Raw genomic sequence first — 20,184 nt, forward strand, 5'->3', positions numbered from 1 at the left:
TTGTCTGTGGGCCATTATGGCCCATGCAAGCAATAATTGATGACAGAACACTAACTGCGTTTTTTTAACACAGGGCCATACTGTATGTTTGGGAGCAAAAGTCTACAGACCCATCAGCAAAAAAAGACAAAAAAGAAAACAAACAGATTTTTTCTAGCACAGCCATGCAAAAGTGGTATCGTCTCAATGTATTACATTGCTTGAACAGGCACATGCAGGACATATCACTTGCTTTTAGTCTGCATCCCTACGCTCTAGCCTCCCGGTTGGTGCATAAAAATAGGACTGAATTAGATTCTGCTGGAAGTCGCAATGTCTGTCCCACTGGCTGCAACGTCATGAATGAATGTGGCCAATGGAAGCAGTGGCCGCAGGCTTTGTATTATACTGCACAGTAGCTTCCCAACTTTCACATTGACGAAACGACTTATGTGGTGGTGCAGCAACGGCGCACTTTAAAGGGTCCCTGAAACACTTTTCCAACTAATCGTCGAATGGCTCACTATTAAGGACGTCGTCTCACGAATCTCATGCTGCGAAATTTTTTTGGATCCTTTACCTATAAGTGGAGTTATGGCAGTGATACTCAGCTTTCATTCTCTTTTCGTCTCCGCTAGTGTGCTGGAAGCTACGGGGAAAGAGGGAAAGGCTCCGCACAAATCTTGACTGCCAGGATGGCAAAAGGGCCTGTTGCAGAGCCCTGTGGTGGCTGCGGTAGGCTACGCTACGCAGCCCGCAGCTGCTATCTCGGAGGCTACGTGCAGCAGATGCAGCTAAGCGCAAACGTCATGTTACATTTTCTTTAGTTGATGCCCAGCCCTGGCAGGTACGCGCGCATCAACTGTTAACTGCACCTGGACAGGTTGAGGTAGAGCCTGGTCTGGACCTGCTCGATGAACTCCAGCCGGGACAGGGCCAGGAACAGCGTGGGCAGCACAAAGCACAGCGTGCCCACCGTCAGGGACACCGTCATCTCGCCCGCACAGGAATGTCAGTCTGCGGCCGCAACCATTGTACACTGTTGTATTGCAGCCTTGAAACAGTGTTGAAACATTTTGCGAAGTTTGGTTCGGTGCTTAGCGTGTGCAACAGACGCTGGTTTTGGTTGGCCGTGTCAGATTGTTGTTACTCAAGTTGAGTAACAACAATGTTGCTCAGTTGCTGCATTAGTTGCTACAAATGCTTACTCAGTTGAGCAAGGCATTTCCTGGTGAAAACACCTCCAACTTGGTTGTGTTCTCTGCTCGCAAATAGTCCCTAAACGAGCGCAGTGTTTTTAACAAACACCAACGACCGCTTTGCTTACACCGATCCCCGCAGTGCGTCAGATCTGCATAACTTTTTGGTTTCATTCTGAACTTCCGCAAGGTATTGAGTCATGGCTGTGTGGGCAACATATCTGGAAAACCCTTCAACATGAGAGAAATCAAATACAATAAAACAAAGTGCACATATACCGTAATCAGACAAACAGAAGTGGGTGTTCATGTTTAGGAAAACAACAGCACTGGATAGACAAGGACACGGGCAAAGAAGAATACGACACAGAGCCAGTGTCTTCTTCTTCTTTTCCTGTGTCCTTGTCTACCGAGCGCCGTTATTTTCCTAAACGTGAACACCCACCAACTTGCCCAAGCTTCTTATGTAGCGGGTGTTCGGCATAACTTCAAGCAAACACTAAAACAAAGGAGAGTATGTCGGGGTACCGAGTGCCCGAGGTATGCGAGGGCAGGGCTTCGAATCGCCGCAGATATCAACTCTCATTCCATCTGTCTAGATGCGTAACTATGTCTTCACAAACCCCTCTGTCACCTAGCTAGCACTCTTATTCCAAGGTGGCAGCTCCCAGTCGGACACAGGAGATGTGTTCACTGTCCTAGTTTCCTTGCACGTAGGCCACAGCAAGTTGGAGATCACCAAGTTTTTGAATGTCACCAATCATTCTCTTTGGAGTGAGACAACAGATTATGGCCTATTATAATCTGAGACAAAAATAAATAAGCTCTGCCAGAGGCCAGACGCCATTGGGTGGTTTGAGTTTTTCCAGTAGGTGGAAGCCACGATGAGCGACTACCCAGAAAGGCCAATTATAGCCAATGCCGAGCAGCTTCAAGTGGCTGAGTCAACAGCAAAACTTTGTGCACACAATTCTATTATGCGCCATCCTATACAATAGATTAACTTGCTCCACCAGGGCTGCATGACCCGAGGTTGTGAACAATTACGGCTACATTACCCTCTGAATGTGGCTTCCTTAGTTCATAACATACACCTGCTATGCTGCTATGCATGAGCAATATCACTAAGAAGGAGACTAACTAGCAACCATGCAATGTTAAGAACTAGCTGCCCGACATTAGCACGGACTATGTGATCCGAGCATTTAGCTGTCATCAAAGTCAAATTCAGTGAATGATTGAAGCCAAAGACTGTTTTATTCAACAGCCTTAGAAAACAGCTGTAAAAGAAGCTATGTAAAAAACTTTGAGAGAAAGTTTTCACTGTTGACCGAATATCGCCGCTATTCTGGAAATAATCATTATGGACCCAAATACCTTGTGCATCTGGTATTGCAGCATAAGCTGTTATGGGCTCATTCCAATAGCCGTTTCTGGTCGCAATGATGCCGCCCGCTGCCGCCGCACCGTAGCCGCTATCGCGGGAAATGCGAAAAAAAGTACCTGCTCTCCGCTGGGATCAAACCCAGGCCCGCTGCGTGGGAGTCGGATACTTTACCACTGAGCCACACAAGCACTTGCTAACAGTAAGAAGAAACATTCCCTTTATACGCGCCCTGCGCCTCCGCGCCGGCGCGCCTAGGCAGGTGCGCAGGCGCAGACGACCTGAGCCTCCCCCAGTATGGTGGCGCCATCTAGTTAACGTGCCTGCAACCGCGTGTGTGACGAGTGCGATTGAGAACGAGGCGTGCAATCAATGCTGTCCCGATGTTAGATGTGTGCCACGTATTCTGGGTACCTCTTCTGTACAGTTATGGCGTCTTCTCGCAAGGTACGAACGACTGCTGAAGAAGCAAATCATAGAGCTACGTGCGCGGCTACAACCAGCATCATTGGGCTCAGCAGACTGCTGTGCAGAGCGCATTACAACCTCAGTTCGCCGTTGCGGGCGGACAGTTCAGATTGTTCTCGTCAAAATCGAGGCGAAGAGATTTTGCTGCGAAGACCTTGTTGTGCGTGGTGGCAAAATTGGAGCTACTCTTGCGCTGCTAACCAGCTTACACTGTGACTGTGCTGCGTGTGCCGCGCAGGCCTGTGACTTTTTGACCAATGGCATACTGTTTTCAGCTGATCTGAGTTGCTCAGAATAGTTTGTAGTGTGTTGTTTAGCTAAGATAGATTCGAGTATGCAAGTTTCTAAATTACATTTTTGGGAATAAAATAAATGGGAGGCTCTTGTTGGGGCTAGTTGAAGTAGCATTATTGGGATACAACACTACGAAGGTGTATGAGGGCAACAACAAGAACAAGTATGATTGAGAAAGTGCTTTCTCACGCCTGTTTGCGTTCTGTGGTGTCCCGTTAACCTTTGCAGCGCTGCATCCCATAATAACATACATCATATTGAAAATGTTATGAGCATATTTAGAAGCAAGCATGAAATGTTTTCCATGAGGCTATCGTTTAGGTATGTCTTTTTTTGTGGGCTCTGAAACGCCCACAAAATATGAAAAATAATGATGTCACTACGTGCTTGCAACCTATTGCAGTGCTCTCAATCACGTTTCCAAAGAACAAAGGCCATGACCCATCATAAACGAAATTGATGCTGGCCTATCACTTATTGCTCAGGATCGTAGCAGGTTTCTATTCTCACAATAAGATACTGACATAGCTGCCCAGGTTACACTGAATTACACTGAATGCTGGTGCCTGGAGCTGATTGATAATTTTTTTTTGTGACAGGCGTACAGGCATCATCCTGAAACGTGACTGACGGCACTGCAGTTCAGTTGTGCAAGTGCTTAGTGACATCATCTTTTTTTGTATTTCACTAACTTTTTACCAAAGTCCCTACTCTCCTCCCCATTGTGCTGCATAGGAGATAACTGTGACACAACTTAATTGGTTGTTTCTAAACACTTTACAACATTGCTAATTAGCTAACTAAACACACCGCGAAAAGTATTCAGAATAACTCAAAGTGGCAACAAACTGAGCCGTTGGTACATTGCATGTGAATTGCACTAAACTATACTTGGTTCAAATTGTAAAACCCCCAGTGCACATGCACACACGATTGATGGACATCAGACAGACAGACTGTGAAGCTCTGCAATGGCCACACTCCACAGTGCTGCCGTGTGAATGATGGGCAAGTCCCTATTGACAGCCACTGCCATCAGACGACGGTCTTCCTGCCGTACCTCAAGAGATTTCTTGACAGCAGGTGATACACGAGCGTGCCGGAGCCTGCCATGATGGCCAGATGACCAGGTTGACAGTAACGCGGGCCAGGAACTTGCCTATCCTGACCCCCACGTGGGCGCGCCTCCACAGCTCGCCGCTCCATCGACAGCAGCTCCTGCATGTGCACGTTGACAATGTTGGCGTGATGCAGACTTCGGGACGGAGAGCAGTTGGTGCACTCAAACACACTCTGCGAGCCTACAGGAAACAGGCTCCAACTCAAGACTTGAGAATTTCCCATAGCTGCATCACATGGGTAACTCATTGGAGTTACGTATTACGAATGGTTGCAGTGCCTTGAATTAATAATAATAATAATAATAAATATAAATAATAATAATATAATAATAATAACACAATAATAAATGCAGATCGAACACACACATTGGAATCTCTGCGAAGTGAAGCTTTGATTAAGCTGTAATGAAATTGTATGCAACTAACATTGTAGTGTACAATTGTGCATAATCTTTAGTTTCCACGGAATTGTTACGTTATTTACGCTAGTTTCGCAAAAGCCTTATTCACAAATTATTGGTGCAATCGAGAGCGATGTACCATCACATATCTATTTCCTTCCCTTTGGAAGTAAATTCTGTTTACAAACTGCAATGCCTGTTTCTGCTGGGAAGTTACAATGTTGTCAGCTTGGCTGCACAACCTTTTCAAAGATTCCCACATTTGACAGTTTCTGCTAAAATAAAGAAAGACTAATTATCTTGCTCCAAAGAGTACCTGTTAATTAATTTCTTTTTTAATTCCAACAACCTAATCCACATTGCCTGGTCACTATCATCACTATCACCATCAGCCTGTTTCATGTCCACTGTAGGACAAAGGCCTCTCCCATCGATCTCCAATCGCCCCTGTCTTGTATCAGCTGATCCCCATTATATCCAGCAAAATTCCTATTTTGTCCGACCACCTAGTTCTGCGCCATCCTGGACTATGCTTTCCTTCCCCTAGCACGAATTCTGTAACTCTAATGGTGCACGCAAAAGCTGCCCTACGCGTGACCTGACCGACTCAATTTAATTTCCTTTTAATCCATTCACTTTCGGTGGCCAGCACAGAGCCGGCCAGGCCAGAGGAGGCCAAGCACCGGCTGCCTTTACACCGGATGTCTATCCCAAGTTTTTTTTCATAGTGGCAGCACATTGCAGGCTGTTTTCCAGCTGTGTTGGGTTTGCACACCACGTGGACATCTTCTCCCCGCCTTCAGCAGCAGCTGATATCAAGACAACTGAAAGCGTCCCACGTGCCAGACTCTGCTCTGTTGTTGCAGCCGTTGCAACCAGAGTACCGAGCTCAAGAAAGCCCAAGACTTATCGTTTCCAGCCCATACAGTGTAGACCGCTTATAACGTAAGTCGCCGGCGTCGTGAATATCTGCTATAAGCGGTACCGCACTATAACCAAAACACGATTTTCAAGCCCTGCGTATGCAAACATGTAGACCAAGCGGCCGCGCGTATCCGAGAATCGAAGCGTGCGACTGGGAGTTTTGTATCCGTTTAAATTTACGAACGTTGAAAGCTTAATGTCCCAGTACCCACGATCTTCGCATGAAGTAAAGTAATAATTAAAAAAAATGTCTCAGTTTCGCCCGAAAGGCGAAGCATCAATTGCGATAGTAAATTAGTAATAGCTATAGGAATAGGCATAGTAGTTTTTATTGGCTGCATAAACTTACACATTCGCTTATTAATGGAATTAACAAGCGTGGTGTCAACGTGCACAAGCAAACATGAATAGACTCGATGACCACAGACAGCCACTGTCAAAACGCGGGCGTGGGGAAACGCGGCCGCCGCAGCGACGAAGGTTCGTGCGGTCTATCGCTTCAACGGAAACTGCGCGGCATAAGCACAGCGCATACAAGGTCAGAGCTGTGTGGAGATCGCTTTCAAAAGAGTGCGCGCAACAACACCGACAGCCGGCACAGGCACGCACGGCACAGGCCCTTCGCCGTGCAGTGCCAGCGCCGCCCGCTCCCTGAAGTTTCGTTTACTGCCGTTATCGTGAAGCGAGCGTTGGCCGGCGTTGGCAGTTTCGTGGCCCTCGCTCGCTATGCGCGCCGTGATATTTCACGACTCACACTCAAGATTCTGGTTTCAGCCTCACTGGCTGTTCGTTCACACCACTGCCCTTCTCCTCCCTTCGTCTCTCTTTCTTCTTCGAGCACTCCTTAGGGCGCCCGTTTGAGGGGAGCGTTTGCCGTCTCCGCTGACTTCCGTACTCCCAGGCAGCCGCACTGTACCAGTATTTGTTTCCCGCAACTGCACTATAAGCGATACGTGTATACATGGAGTGCTATGGGAAAATTAATGGGAGTCTGAAAAGACCGCACTATATCCGTCCTTCACTATAAGCGGTTACGTTATAAGTGGTCTATACTGTAACCGGTATTTCGGCTCACGCGGCTGCACTGTAACCGGTAGCGTATACATGAAGTGCTATGGGAAAATTAACGGGAGTCTGAAAAGACCGTACTATACCGGTCCTTCACTATAAGCAGTTACGTTATAAGTGGTCTATACTGTACCGGTATTTCGGCTCACGCGGCTGCACTGTAAGCGGTATACGTATACATGAAGTGCTATGGAAAATTAACGGGAGTCTGAAAAGACCGTACTATATCCGGTCCTGCACTATAAGCGGTTACGTTATAAGTGGTCTATACTGTACCACCGAGCACTGTATAGCAGAACCCTTCGCGGCCATGCTTAGTTTTCAAGGGCCAAGTTTAAGTCCAAGAGGCGCCCTGAGCACGAGAAATCCAAGCTGCACCTCGCGCCCCTGCACGTTTTACGATTTTTTTTTTGAATACTCACTTTATACTTTTTCCGTCTAGTGCAAGGGTTCTCAGGTACGTTCATCCCAGGGAACCCTGCTAAGCTCCATAAAGTGCCAAGGAACCCCCCCCCCCCCCCCCCCCCCATTAACCGAATTATCGAGGGTATCAAGAAAACAACAAATGCTGCACTACGTCACACGCTTTTATTTACTCAATGAATCGTCAAATCTTTTTCTATTTAGCAGAAGACCAGTGGAAGCTGAATTCATCTCATGACTGATTAGCGCTAGCAGCGGCGAAGGCCTCGCGACATCCTTCGCGGCACGCATTTTCATCTGAGACGCGCTTTGCACCAACGGCGCACATCCCGATTATTTTTTCGCCACTCAGCTGATGTCAACAATTGTCCGTCTATCGCGATGTAGCCGGTGCTTTTTATCTTTGACAGCTTTGCACTGAGTAAAAGCGAAACTACTGCTTGCCGCAACCGCTGTCGACAAACCGCGGCCGCTATCGGACGCGATCATGGACGGCGATCTTGCGTTCAGAAGGCATGCGGCTGACGCACGCACCAAGTCAAGACGAAACACCTTTGCTGCAAGAAGTGCGGACGAAACTGCGTCGCTATCGATGCTGCCATGGAGGCGACTACGCAGTTGAAGGCACGCAGGCGCCGCGCATCGAGTGAAAACGAAACTACTATTTGCCGCAACGCAACCGCTGCGGACGAACTGCGTGGTTATCGACGCGATCAGAGATAGCGACTACGCACTTACGGAGGCCCGCGGCTAGCCGCCAACGCGATGTTACGCGCGGCGATAAACGCAAGAATAAAGGCTTTAAAGGCACAATTAGGCACGAAGCGCTTTTTGGTGTTGCTGTCAGTCACGTGCCGCGTACGATTGCCGCTGAGGACCACGGCGATGCGGACTGCGCCGCTTCGTTTCGGTTGGACGCTACGCCGTTCTTGCTCTTCTGCGGCGCGCATTTGCAGTGCTCCGCGTTTTTTTTTTTTCCCTTCAACGTATAGGTCATGCGCACGCTATCGGCACCTACCCTATCTACAAATAGGAGAAAGGCGCATGGTGGTAAGTTACGGCCACCGAGATTCAAGTGCGAAAGCTTAGGCGCGCTGCCCGTTCTCAGAGGTTGGGTGGCTACAAGCTGCTTGCGTATTTATTGCGCAGTTCGCGCGTTGCTGTTACGCACTGTGATGTGATTTTGACACTCGGGCATGGGTAATGAGGTTCTTTGGATCAAGCGCACCTCGTGTTCGCCGTTTTAGACACTTGTCGGGAGCGGGACCAGGGAAATTGTATCAGTGGCTCGCGGAACCCCGAGCAGGGGCCTGCGGAACCGTAGGTTCCGCGGAACACACTTTGAGAACCCATGGTCTAGTGTATCTGATGCGAAAGCCCTCTGGAATAATACCTACCAGGCATTGTGCAAATGCGGTGCTTGCTCCAGATTTACAGCAAATTTTTTTCACAGTGCGGACGCGGTGAACGCAGCATAAAAATGTACCATGGAATAACAGATGCGGTGGAGCAGCCGAACAGGTGGAAGCAAAGAGGTAATGTCAACCAGAATATTAGCTACTCTCATAGCGGTCTCTATCACACGGTGTTCACTGCAGGTCACCTAGACCACTGTGGAACACCGTCCAAGGTCAAGATTCCAAGCTCTCGGGGAGACGATCAGCTTCTCTGTGCGTGCTTCGTTGCCTGAAGCGGATGCCTCATTCGTCTCCACTAGGAGTGAGCCAGCACCCACAAGGAGAAGGCCCAGAGCACAAGAAAGGCGTTAATTAGACTCTATCTTGGCAGTGATTAACTTTTACACCCTATCCGTGCGTTGTGCATGAGCTGAAGCTCCGGTATATCAAGGGTGACACAGCGACCCAGCACTGTATGACCCCGCACATGAAGTGAGCTGCATCTCTCTGGCGTAGCCCTCCAGAACGAGAGCAGCGAAAAACGCGCGCACTCGGCTCGGGTTTGAACATTTTTTTGCATGCCATCTGCAAACCTCAGGTTGCCGAGATGCTCCCCGTTACTCCTCACACCACATCCTTCCCAGTGTAACAGCTTGAATACTTCTTTAAGCACGCAGTGAAAAGCATTAGGGAGATTGTGTCTCCTTGCCCACACTCTTGTTTATCGATATTTTCCCACTTTTCTTATGAAGAGCTAAGGTAGCTCTGGAATGTTTGTAGATATTTCATAAGATATTCACGTGTGCCTTTTCTATTCCTCGGCTACGCAATGCCTTTAGAGATGGCCAAACGATAGCGCTTCTGCATTTTACGTGTATCTGAATAGGGATGCCTGAAGTGATGCTTGCTCTTAGACAGCGCACTTGCTTTCAGATCTTGAATGCACGGTTAAAATGCGATCTGCATGCCCAACTAGCTGCGACGAGGGCTCACCTTGAGTTCATTGTAGATGCTGCGCGACTTGAGCATGGCCGCCTCGCGGGATGCGATGCTGAAGTCCCAGGCTGAGAACACTTTGGCACAGTATACGTCCTTTACGCCCATCGACGTCTCAATGTAGTTTTGCTTGTACGACCGGGTCAGGCTGCATGGTGGGAAGCCCGCATCAGCACATGTCACACAACAGTGCTTCGACTAGAGGTGACATTCCAAAATTTTGGCACGCTAGCTGTCAACTAATTCAACAAATGCATCACGTTCACATCACTTTGTTCAGCATCCACTCTTCATATAAAAAAAAAAAGAAAAAAGGATGCAAGACTAATACAGTCAAACCTCGATATAACGAAGTTGTACTTGCAGCGAAAAACTTGGTTATATCGAGAATTTCATTATATCGAGGTTTCATTAATTCAATAGAACTAAGATGGGAAAATAAACATAGATCGTTACATCACAAATTTCGTTAAATAGAGGTTCGTTATATCGAGGTTTGACTGTAGTCAAACTAAACCAAAAAGCTGCCGCTTCTGCAACTTGATGGACGCCCCTGCCATTTTTGTGAATTCGCTTATCTCGCCGAGAAGGATGGTACCTTGACGCGCGCAGTACTCCAGTGTGCCCAATGTTGGAGATGATGTGATCGAGTGTGCGTTAGAAAGTGAGCGTGTGGTAATGTGTTCAAGCACGTGCTAGGAGGGAGGGGCTGGGGGCAGGTGAATGTGGTAACGTGATTAAGCTGGGGGCCCTTTCCTGCTCCTTTTAAGCCGAATGGGAAAGGAGGGAGGGCGCTGCTCTCGTTCCTCTGGTTGGTCTCGACTCCCGGCGTGTCTTCCCTTGCAATTTTTACGGCACGTGACATTACAGTAGCTAGTGACGCATCAAACCTTCACCTTTGGCTTGGGTTTGTCCGATAAGCGGTGCATGGGAGTGAGATTTTGTTTGAAACAACGGTGGCATGCTTTCTGGACAAAGTTAGAATTCACGGCAGTTTTTTTCTACTCAAGTACATAGGACTTTGCCGGGACCAATCGAAGAGTTAGAATTATCCGTCAATTCGAATGAAGAGATTTCGAATTATCGGGATTTCACTGTACTATTAAAGTTCGTGTCATTTCACATGCTTGTAATTTTTATTTGTTGACCCATGTTTCATGTTAAAATATGGCTCGAGTTGCAGTCACCAACTAAGCCTAAACCTTTATGTTACTCAGGCAAGTAGGAATTCAGTGGGAAATTTCCCGGCTGAACACGAACGTCATAGGAATAATCTTATGGAAAAAATAAGAATTTTATTATAACAAAGAGAGGACATTCGTAAACATAAGGATTCTTTTCTTATCCGTAGCGACAAGGAGGCTCTTATAAGTAACACTACTCAAAATTCAAAGACCCAAGCCACACGTGAACATCAATGGAAGTCATGACGAAGATTGGCTATTGTTAGAATCACTTATGTTACTGCAATTGAATGTACATAGTGGAAAGTTTTTAAAATAATAATTTATCCATTTTCTATCTTCCAATTTTTTAAACCCTTTCAAGTCCACATGCTGTGTTTATCTCATCTTTGCTCTAATCATTATCATAATTTATTTGGTCATGCACGTCAACGGCAGCATTCTTTTCAAGTTCTTTTAAGAACCTCTTAATAAAGGTGGAGGGCCACAGAAGCAGCAGAGAGAGTGCAAAAACTTACAGGTAACCATCCGAGGCTGAAGCAGGAGAGAAGAAGAAGACAAGACGATCACACAAACAATACAGTGACAGAAACACCACTGCACCGTACCATATGCATAAATCAGCAAAAAGCAACACAAGCACACGCACTTGAGAACACGACCACCACTTTGGCATCCCTTTGGCTGCCTTTCTGCGGCTCTGTTCTTATCTCAATAGAGAGTTTTGGTGCGTCGGTGTTCCGGCAAACGCCAGCGGACTGTGCGTTTTACCGATGAGCGAAGGCGCAAATGTGAACTGCCTGCACGGTTGCAGCCACATGGTGGTGCAGAGCTCAACGAGACAAAGACACAGTTAATATTGCAGTAACCAGTGCATTATACTTCGCTGCTGGTGTAAATTTTCAGCAGCGGCGTAATTGTGTTGCTGCCAAAAATTTACACCACACGCCAACTTTGCCTGATTCATAAACTTGCTGACCTGCAAGTTTATGAATCTAAAGTGTGTGAAGTAAAATTTATAATTAAAGGGAAAATGAAACATCCACCGAATCGTAGCAATTGGTACAAAGAAAACCCATACGGGTTCCTCGAAAGAAAAGCCTCGCAGTTGAAAAAGCTATCAGGTCGAACTTCAGAATTCACAGAGATCACACGGACATTACAACGGAGTGGGGCATCACACCTTTAAGTTTGCTGTGGACACACACCCTTTTGTTGGATACATAAGCACTTTATCCACGATGATTATTACCTTCACACGCAACACACAGGCAGCAGCAAACTTGTAACAGCAGAGACTGACAATAATGTTACCACATCAGTGACTTTACATCAGGGACTCTGCTAATGCCAATTTAACCAATTTAAAGAACGTGTGCAAATGAACATGCTTGTAGAAGGTACACCGCCCCCTCTGGTATATGCTATCTTGCGTTGCTACAAAAGGGCGTTGCCAGGTAGCACCACAGTAAAGTCCCTTAATCACAAGTTCTTTTTTCTATGCATTTTTTTGCAATCTTGTACATTTATTTTAACAGCTTTAAAACATTTTTGCAAACACAACTTGGTTTTCGTAAAACTTGATGCAGCATTTGTAAATTCATTGAACGAGGCCAAATTCAGAAACTTTACAAAAAAATTTGAGAGTTGGCAGGTTTGGTTAATGCACTAAGGTGGCAATTTAGGCTTGCCGTTAATCTATTACAGGCAGTGGACTTAACACATTGGCAGATGAGGACAGAAAAAAAAAGGCAACAACTAGTGCCAAGTGTGTCCTTTCACTCAATTTGTCATCATCTTCAACGTGATATGTCTACTGCTCGTTGGTTACTAGCTAATTGAAGCATAAAGCTCGTTCCCCTTGAATTTCATGAGCAAATAGCTGCTTCTGATACGTCATTGTGATGTCCCAAATTTCAAAGTATTTCAGCATGCTTGGGCAATTCCTGTGCAGAAAAAGTTCTCAAAATGTACAGGTATAAGTATTTAGTTACCCTATTATTTCCGTCTTTCATTTCCTCTTCCCCCAGTGCAGGGTAGCAAACCAGAATCTTTTTGGGTTAACCTTCCTGCCTTTCCCACCCCGTTTCTCTCTCTCTTGGAACGCAGTTTAATAATTGCTTACCGATAAAAAGATTAGAGCCTAACAACCACTCTAAAATCTGTGATGTCCTCAGGAGGCCGTGAGGGAACTAGATTGTGGAATAGCCACGCAATTTTTTGCTTTTGTGTCATTTTCTGGCTTAGCGAACTTCGTCTCATTGGAAGACAGGTTTTTCGGTATTTTAGAAGCATGATTTACCAATCCAGCTAAAGGCGATACTCCACTTTAGATTTACCTTCCATGATCCCATGCTGGTTTCCCTTTATAGCAATCCACTTCAATCGGGTGTGCGACAAATTTTGCATTTCCAAACTCACAATTGCTCAATCTTGCTAGTATACAAACTCTAGACATTGCTGTACAGAAAATGCATAAAGTAAAGACTTATGCGTGCCCTTTCCTTGCTGTCTGCCTGCCATGAAGTCACCATTCCAACCATGGAGGAAGAAAAAAGATAGGAGGAAGTATACCGCAACGCGATTGAAGCCGAGTGGTGACCAAACACGTGGTGAAAACATCAGAACACGCAGGATACGACAGAGCACGCGGTAGCTTTTAGTACTCCTGGTAGATTTCTTTTTTTCAATACGCATTCGAAACCATTTGAAACTCTTCAAATAAACAAAAACAAAACCAAGGAAAAAAAAGAAGAAAACAAGGAAAAAGATCCAGCCGAGCATGCACCGAATAAAATATACCGGTAACCAAACGTCTCGGCAAATTTCGATTCTCCGCAAGAAGTCGCGTGTTGGGCCACCACTGCTAGCTACATGGAGCGTTCGCTTGCCAAGGCCGGCTGCATGACATAATGCTCCCTCCTATATTTTTCCTTATTACATTATTCCAATTCACTGAAGTCAGCACTGTGTTTCTGGCCAAACCTATCTCCTAGGTACTACCTCATCTCCCCAGCTGCCCCTGTGATGAGGTCATCAATCCAAACACTCCTCTCTTTAATCTCACGAACTCAATTTAACACCTCAACACACAAAACAATAGACTAATTAAAACAGAAGTACACAAACAGGGAATCGATAAAGCTGCAATTAGGCAGGGGTGCAGGTAATGAGTATAGAAATTATGCCGACGACCTCTCATGAATTCCTGTCATGAATTCGCTACTCTGACTCACCTGTATTAGTGATGTATATTCTGCTGAACCTTGACCCTAGTGCCTAGATAAGCCTCAACTGTCCCTCTGATGTGGGTGTCATTCCAAACTCGCTTTCACTCCACATCGATTTCAGGGTGCCCTCAACACACACACAAAGGAAAAGGACCGGTCAAAATGGAAGTGAACAAGGACAGTGTCAACAACCTGTAGGCTAAGGTGACTAGGCAGGCGAACAGGCAAACAGCCACTGTGAAGAAGTATGCCAGCGGCAAGTCGTACAACAGGGGGTTGCGCGGTGGCCACCGCACTGTCTCGTTGCTGTAGTGGCCATAGTACATCACCGTGTCCGCAAACCGGCCCTGCGAGTTTGTGTGAGGCAGGGTGGTGATCAACACCGGTCTGCTAGGACTTTTTTGAAAAGTCAGGCACCTGCTAAGTGACTACTTGTTAACTCATTTACCTGACTTGTTAAGACAAGCCAGCTCCATGCAGTGAGGCTGAATCCAACAGTTCACCTCTTGAGAGGTGTAGTGCTCAAGGATCAAAATTACAGTGTTATTAACCTTGCTTTCATATACTCATAGAAAATGCAGGGTGATCCAAAAAATACAAACAAAGAAAGAAAATATTCAATATGTTGAGAAGAAACGACAGTAGCACAATGTGGTTTTCCGAAATTGTCAGAAAGATGGGACTCTATTGAACAGTGAAATTTTTGTCACCTGAATAGCAACATTTGTCACCAACAGGTAGCACACAGCACTGTGCATTGCTTGTACAAACTATAGACACAATGGAGCTTTCCAGAAATGTGCGCGCGCCGTTAGCAGCAGCTGCAAGGCAGCATGGGAGACTTGCCTGTTTGCCTCGCTTGCAGCCTGCAAGCCACATGCGGGCCGGTGCTCCCTTCTCCCACAATGCCTTGTGCCTAACCACCAGCTATCACCAGCGGAGGGAGCTGCGCAAGGCATTGTGGGAGAAGGGAGCACTGGGCTGCGCGTGACTCACACACTTTAGGTAAGGTGAACAGGCAAGTCTTCGGTGGCGGCTGGCGCTCAACTTCCCATACTGCGTTGCGGCCGTCGCTGATGGTATGCGTGAATTTCTGGAAAGGTCCATTGAAGTGGCATCTGTTGGTGGCCAATGTAACTATTCGTACAATAAGATGTTTCATTACTGAAAAAAAAGTCCCACATCTCTCTGAACATTTCCATGAAAACTGTATGAGGGGTATTCCCAAAGTTCACATTATTGCCTTGATGGAACCGATTAGGTGCTGAAACTTGGATAGGAGCTTAATCTGAGCCCATACTCATGCTTTAACTGACGCACTATTTGCTCAACGGTTATGCATCCGCTGGTCAGCTAGCACTAGAGCCTCCACTTGCACATCAATTTATGGTTCCCTATCAAGTGATCACTGGCCACTCTGTCCTTTGTCGTCCAATCTTGTGCGACTGCACTGAAGTCATCTGCGCCATTTCACAGCAGTGTCATAAGCTGGGGCAGTATGCGAGTGTGTATGGGGCAAAACTGCATCGTTACACCTCTGGCAGCCTCGCCTGTGTGCGCCCACGCACATGCTCAAAGGTGAGCAGACGTGCGAGAACGGTGTGAGCTGCCGTAGTGGCAGCAAGTGGTGGACAATTGTCGGGGATCACTTTTGAAACGTCGCTGTCACCCATAGATTCGTGTTTAGAATATAGCACATTTTCGTGTTAAAAAAATCATGAATCAGTGGGGACCAGGCATACCGCTCCGGTGAAGATGTTGACAAATGGGTCCTCGTAACCGAAAGAAGTGGAGTAGTCCGACCGCGTAGCTGTTGGGGTCCGCTCGTAGATCAGCTGAGGCACTACCACAAAACCCATCTGGAAGGACAGGTCACAGGAAATCAATTCTTACACTCCTATAACCATAAATAAACAAATAAATAATAAAATATTCCCTTTGAGATGAACTTCTGTAACCCATTAAACACCTTAGATAAGCCCCATTCATTTCGAGTTAGAAGAGTACCTTTTTTTTTTTCGTTTTGAGGAATCTGCCTCGTCGAGTATATTTCAGAGTTGTTAGCACAGTTTTTGATAAAATGAGCATTATGACGGTTTTGTAGCTACCACTGAATGCAACAGATGGAGGTACCAGTTCTAGTAAGCCCCAATACCTGCCGAACTAGGATTTGCAGGCAGAGTTTACAGCTAAGAGCCCTACAACTCTAGGGCCGATTTAGATCGGAACTGTTTTTGGTTAGGAGTGTTCGTCGTTTACGAGTTTAACTTAATCCTATGACAAGCTGAACAGTTCAGGGACCTTTGTTTACTGAAGCAAAACCATTTTATAACTTCTCTTATTCTGATCACAAAGTTGTTATGGGAGATTTTGATATGCCACCCAGAGAAGCGGTGATGCAGTGCAGCATCATATGGTGAGCTCTAAATATTGGTCAGAGGAGGTTAGCATGCATATTTGCCCAAGCTGTGCAAGGCTATCCCACCGCAGTCTCATAGAAGACAGGACGGGAAGTGGTGGAGTAAATTGAAGATCACGAATGATCCAATTTTTAATATCCAGTAGTGCTAAAAGCCCACTAAATGCAAAGTTTTCTTAATTCAGTTACAGTTTGTACGAAACATTACATCAGTCTTGGGAATTTGTTACTGCCTTTGGCGACTGCGTCTGTTAAAAGATGAAACAAACTGCATATATGCGTTGGTCACTGTGAATATTACCCGAATTGAAATTATAGCACTTAGTGTGCTTCAAATGATTTTGGTTTTAAGGAATTGTGATGTTTGTGATCAAGTGAATGCACAGCTCCTTGCACTAACTTCTACAAGGCTGCACTGGGAAGCCTTACACTGCTTGCATGACTACAAATGTAGGTTAGCCTCCTTTGGCTGTTGGGCAGAACACTGAACAATGCCATGCTGTAACGTGGATACTTTAGGTGGCACATCAAACTCGGGCACTGATGTTTCGTTACTTTTTGTTGTTCTAGTGTATCTTTTCTACGTCTATCTTTTCAAATGTGAATACTACTCTGAGGATCCGAGTGTGATTACGACCGCGGCAGCCGGATTTCGATGGAGATGAAATGCAAAAACGCTAATGTACTTAGATTTAGATGGATGTGTTAAAGAACTGGTGGTCAAAGTTATTCTGGAGTTCCTCACTACAACGTGCCCCATAATCAAATTTCATCGTTAATAGCCAATTTAGCTGAAATGAAATTTCATTACAGTTTGCCTAGAACAGTGGCACTGAGTGTATTAACTGGCTCCAAACGAAAAGCACTTGAAGGTGGACCAACCAGTAGGACACCCATGCAGAAGTTGAGGGCGAGCAGACGACGCAGGAAGAGGAAGTAGGAGGCCACCCCGGAGCCAAAGTTGCCCTGGATGTCCTTGAGATGGCTGTGCCACAGGTCCACGTGGGACAGGGCGTCCAGCAGGCCACGCTTGACCCGCTGCATCGCCTGTGGGACAAGGAGAACAGACACGCTTACAGCTTGCAGTGGCATGATACTACGACAGAGCGGTCGCTTTCAAGGGTGGCTAACACACCTTTTACAGGCATGAACAATTTTTTTCAGACAAAGAATAAGCTTATTTATGCTCCACATGTAACACAAGAAAGTGAATCATGCTGTTGTTTACACATGCCCGAGTCTTCTTAGCTGTGATGGTAACAGGAAAGTCTGACTGCCCACTCTACAGGGCTTTTTTTTTGTTTTTGTTTTTCAGTAAACTGAGCAGTAAGTCCCTTCTGTTTTCTTTCTGTCCTTGTGTCCTGTTTTGTCATGCCGTTTGTATCAATGCATCCGTACCAAATTGCCCAGCCTATCAATCTCAAACCTCATAATCTCATAGCATGCTTGCATTCTAATCAAAAGCATGTAGATGCCTGCTTAGACAGTGAGTGTAACAGTCTTCCTTGTGAGAATGAACTGTAGAAGAACCTCAGATTCTTTAATCTAATGGCTACGTCCAAACTTGGCTCTACTCGCCACATCTGTGTTGACGATGTGAGGAGGAAAGTTATAGGGTCACAGGGCATGACATTTCCAACTTGTCACTTCGCAATTAAACGAAGACCCAGACCCTCTAAAACTAGAAAACATACTGGCAACTGTCAGAACACCCTAAATAATTGATGGCTGGCAGGCGCTCCGCGTACAGGTTTGTACCTATCTGTCATGCCTAGCACGCCACCCAGGGCGATCCCCCTCTTTCTCTTTACTCCTCTACCCTTCCCCTCTCTCTCCCCCCCCCCTTTTTTTTCTTCAAGTGCAAATAAAGATTATTATTATTATTATTATTAATAATACTGGTTTCTAGAAATCAGTTTTGGTTTCAGTACCCAGGAGGCAGATGCGTGATGACATCAGGATACACTGTCTCGTTCTATTTTTGCAGTAGCTGTGGCTGCTAGCCAGACAAAAATACATGCAGCACTACTGCTGATTGTTTTTTTTTTTTTTTTTGCAACACGTTCACTGTAACGTGGGTCATCAGTGGGTCCCGGGAGTTATTCCCCCCCTACGGCTGTGCAGGGCTTTCCAGCAGTATGCAAGTGACATCTTTAATTAAAATTACAGAGAGGAAAAAATTCTTGCTGCTTCTGATCTGATAAGTTGTGGCACTGTCTCTCTGCACCTTGAGAAAGTTTCAAAGGAGCACAACTACCTGGTGACTCACCGGCGGATTACAACGCTCTAGAGGATTATGACAAGTGACCAACCGGTGGGTCATCCCACACAGGAATAGAAGATTTGAAAAAAATGCCGCCACAGCAACACCAACCTACTTAGAGTATACGATAGACGACGTCACGAAACGTTGCTCTGCGTCGTGACATCGCAATAGCATCTGCTATGTTAGGCCCAGCATTTCAAAAGCAACTTTAGAATCAAATTAAAATGTGTCATCGTTACACATTTCAGAAGAGTTTGGCATAGATTCCAAAGTTCAAAACTGCATGTCAGTACACTTAACTATGACCAGGTTGCTGCGGCTAGGACGATATTACTCCTAGAAAAAACGTCGCCTCCATTCCACCGTGTGACAGTGGATGTACAGCAAAGCTGGTGCGGACGTTAGACAACGTTACACATGCACCACCACCACCACTACAAGTGACGTACATCACGTGTGCGTAGGTGCAGCATACATCGTCATCCTTATAGGCCACCGTCAAGCGCAAGTGCCTTATTGAACTACAGTAAAACCTTGTTAATTCGACCTTCATTAATTCAGAAAATCGGTTAATTCGGACTCGTCCTCTGCTCCCGGCTGGTGTATGCATTATTCAATGCAATGAAACTCTCATTAATTCGGACTTATTTGGCCGCACATCAGTTAATTTGGACAACTTTCAGAGCTCGGCGAGCGAGGAGCGCTGCAAATGTGTGATGCACAAGAGCAAGAACGGCGCTAGCGTCTAACCAAAACGAAGCGGCGGAGTCCTCATCGCCATAGTCATCAGCTGAAATCGTACGGGAATGACAGCAACGCCGGAACGCTTCGTGCCTATTTTTGTCTTTAAAGCCTGTATTCTTGCATTTACTGCCGCACATAACACCGCATTGGCCGCGTGCTTTCATAATTGCGTAGTCATCATCTACGGTTGCGTCGATAGCGGCCGCGGTTTTCTCCGCAGCGGTTGCGGCGAACAGTAGTTTTGTTTTTACTCAGTACGTGCGTCGGCCGTGTGCCTAGAAAACTGCGTAGTCGCCATCGATGGTAGCACAGATAGCGACCGTGGATTCGTCCGCAGTTGTTGCAGCAAATGGCAGTTTCGTTCATACTCGGTACGCGCGACGGGCACGTGCCTTCAGCCAACACTACCTAGATAGGTGCTGTCCCTTCAGCACCGCAAAGTAGCCATTCATAATCTCGTCGATAGCGGCCACAGTTTTCTCCGCAGCTGTTGCAGCAAACAGTTGTTTCGTTTTGACTCGGTGCAAAGTTGTCGCGGTTAAGAGCACCGGCTACATCGCAATTATGTTTTTGCCAGCTCACTGGCGAAAACATAATTGCGATGTGCGCGCGATAGTACAACGCTTGTCGCAAATGAATGCGCGCGCTGCGGCCATGCTGCAAAGTAAGTTGCGAGGCCTCGATCAC

At 46.2% G+C, this 20,184-nt stretch overlaps 1 pseudogene; it reads right to left on the minus strand.

The window, feature by feature from the left end:
- LOC119454236 (transmembrane channel-like protein 6) overlaps positions 1-20,184 on the minus strand; it is a 57,334-nt pseudogene that overhangs the window by 17,495 nt on the left and 19,655 nt on the right.

This window comes from Dermacentor silvarum, chromosome 5 (genome assembly GCF_013339745.2).
Source record: "Dermacentor silvarum isolate Dsil-2018 chromosome 5, BIME_Dsil_1.4, whole genome shotgun sequence".
NCBI classification, from domain to species: Eukaryota; Metazoa; Arthropoda; class Arachnida; order Ixodida; family Ixodidae; genus Dermacentor; species Dermacentor silvarum.